The following is a 3,239-nucleotide window of genomic DNA, read 5'->3' on the forward strand; positions in this document are numbered from 1 at the left end:
GTTTTGTTTGTGACCCAGTATGTGAGAAGGTGCCATGAGAAGAAGGTGTATTCTTTTATATTTGGATGGAATGTTCTATAGATGTCTGTTAAGTCCATTTGACTCATAACATCTGTTAGTTCCCTTATTGCTCTGTTCATTTCTTGTCTGACTGACCTGTACAGGAGTGAGAGTGGAATGTTTAAGTCTCTTATTATTAGTGTGTTGGGTTTAATGTATGACTTAAGCTTTAGAAGTGTTTATTTTACATATAAGGGTGCCCTTTTATTTAGTGCATAAATGTTCAGTACTGAGATTTCCTCTTGATGGATTTTTCCTGTGACTAATATGAAATATACTTCTTTGTCTCTTTTTATTGATTTTAGTTTGAAGCCTATTTTGCTAGATACTAAGATAACTACACCAGCTTGTTTCTTAGGCTCATTTGATTGGAATGTTTTTTCTCAATCCTTTACTCTGAGGTGAATTATCTCTTTGTGATTGAGGTTTCTTGTATGCAGCAGAAGAATGAATTTTGTTTTCATATTCAATCTGTTAGCCTGTGTACTTTAATTATTATGTGCCAAGGGAATTTTTTTTTGATCCAGTGTATTTGATGTTCTGTGAGCTTCTTGTATCTTCATAGGCATATCTTTCTTAATGTTGGGAAAGTTTTCTTCTATGACTTTGTTGAATATATTTTCTGTGCCTTTTAGTTGGAATTCTTCTTCTATACCTATTATTCTTAAGTTTGGTCTTTTCATGGTGTTCTGTAGTTGATGGATATTTTGTGTTATGCTTTTGTTAGATTTAATGATTTTTTCCCCAATGAGTCTATTTCATCTATTGTATCTTTAGTGCTTGAGATTCCCTTTTCCATCTCTTGTATTCTGCTGTTTATGTTTGCAGTTGTGGTTCCTGATTATTTTCTCATGTTTTCCATTTCTATAATTTCCTCAGTTTGTGTTTTCTTTATTGTCTCTATTTCAGTTTTCAAGTTTTTAGTAGTTTCTTTTGTACATTTGATTGCTTTTTCTTGGTTTTCTTTAAGAGATTTGCTGATATTTTCCTTTTTTTTGTTGGTCTTTTTCTCCATTTCTTTGAGGGACTTTTTCATAGAGCCACTAGTTTTTACTGGTGTCATGTTGCTCTTTGTGGTGTTGCATGTATTCTTACCGTGTCTACCCATATTTTCCTCTGATTGGTGTAGTTGGGGCTGTTGGTGTCTCTGGTGATCAATTTCCCAGGTGCCAATGGATCCTCATGGTGCAATCAGGGCTGCAGTTCCATTCATCCCATTGGTCACTCTGTGTACCTGGAGGTCGCTCTGCAATACCAGGGTTGATTGAGGCCTGCTTTGACAGGGATTGCTTTCTTGGGGCTCTTTCTGCTGAGGTTGCTGACTTGGGTTTGCTATGGCAGAGGTCACAGCCTCAGGCCTGCTCCAGTGGAGGTTGCTAGATTGGGCCTGCTTCAGAGCATGTCATTGGCCAACACCTACTTCCTCGGAGGTCACTGATTCATGCCTGGTCCAGCAGAGGCCTCTGGTCTGGGCCTGTTCCCTCAACAGTGGCTCCCTTGTACATGCTTCTGGTCCTGCAGAGGTCTTTGATTTGGGCCTGATCCCTTGGTGGGTGCTCCTTGTACCTGCTTCTGTGGAGTTTGCTGCCTCGGCTTGTTCTGGCAGAGGTCACTGGCTCTGGCCTGTTTCTGTAGATATCCCTGGCCTGGACCCACTCCTGAGGAGGTTTCTGGTCCCAATAGGTCTGTTGCTCTGGGCTACTCCCTCAGAGATTTCCAGACTTTTGCCAGAACCAGCAAAGGTCTCTGTGCCTGGCCTACTCCCTCAGCAGTTGCTCCCTTGTTCTTGCTCCTATGTAGTTTTCTGCCTCAGGCCTGCTCTGGTGGAGGTTGCCACTTTTTTATTATGCTTTATAATTCAAAATAATTTTTAAATTTAAATACATTTTGATCATCATATTTTTCCTCTCCCACAAATCCTTGTAATCATTCCCCCTCTCTACTTATCCAGCTTTACATTTTTTTCAAAAACAGAAAGAAATTCTAATCCTCCAAAACCAAGAAAAAAATGGAAAACCATCACCCCTCCACCAAAATAAAAAACAGTTACCTTGTAAAAGCATATGCACACACAAATAGAATTGATTATATATTGGTCAATTACTAGTGAACATGGGGTCTGTGCTGGAGTGGTTGGCATACCCTGTGTCAATCTATTGGAGAAAACGGATTTTTTTCTCTCTTGGTAGGATAAGTAACAGTTAAGTTGTTAACCTTTACCCTAATAGCTAGGCATTCATTCATTCATTCATTCATTTGTCCATCAACTAATTAATTCATTCATTTTGTTAAAATACAATGAAATAAAATTAATAAGATGAAATGAAAACTCTCACATTGAAATTGGATAAGACAAATCAACAGAAGGAAAAGAACCTAAGAAATAGCACATGAATCAGAGACACACATTTTTCAAACTTAGAAATCACATAAATCACTCTATCAGCGGCGGTGTGTGACAGAGAGATGTCTCACAGGAAATTCTCTGCTCCCAGGCATGGGTCCTTGGGCTTCTTGCCTCAGAAGCGCTGCAGCAGGCATTGTAGGAAAGTGAAGAGCTTCCCCAAGGATGACCCTTCCAAGCCTGTTCACCGATCATGGCCTTTCTAGGCTACAAGGCTGGCATGACCCACATTGTCCGGGAAGTTGACAGACCAGGATCCAAGGTGAACAAGAAAGAAGTTGTGGAGGCTGTAACCATTATGGAAACACCACCGATGGTAGTTGTGGGTATCGTGGGATACGTCAAAACCCCACGAGGTCTCCGCACCTTTAAGACAGTATTTTCTGAGCACATCAGTGATGGGTGTAAAAGGAGTTTCTACAAGAACTGGCACAAATCTATGAAGAAGGCCTTCACCAAATACTGTAAGAAATGGCAGGATGACATAGGCAAAAAAACAGCTGGAGAAGGACTTCAACAGCACGGAGAAGTACTGCCAGGTCATCTGCATAATTGCCCACACTCAGATGTGTCTGCTTCCACTGCCAGAAGAAGGCACACTTGATGGAGATCCAGGTGAATGGGGACACTGCAGCTGAGAAGCTGGACTGGGCCCGGGAGAGGCTGGAGCAGCGGGTTCCTGTGAACCAGGTGTTTGGGCAGGATGAGAGGATTGATGTCATCGGAGTGATAAAGGCAAAGGCTACAAAGGGGCGACAAAAAAAAAAAAAAAAAA

At 41.0% G+C, this 3,239-nt stretch overlaps 1 pseudogene; it reads left to right on the forward strand.

Moving 5' to 3' along the window:
• Nucleotides 1-2,526: 2,526 nt before the first annotated feature.
• Nucleotides 2,527-3,239, forward strand: part of LOC126493836 (60S ribosomal protein L3-like) — a 32,901-nt pseudogene continuing 32,188 nt past the window's right edge.

Source organism: Alexandromys fortis, unplaced genomic scaffold (assembly GCF_014885135.2).
Source record: "Alexandromys fortis isolate MF-2015 unplaced genomic scaffold, M_Fortis_MF-2015_v1.1 scaffold_356, whole genome shotgun sequence".
In the NCBI taxonomy this organism is placed as follows: Eukaryota; Metazoa; Chordata; class Mammalia; order Rodentia; family Cricetidae; genus Alexandromys; species Alexandromys fortis.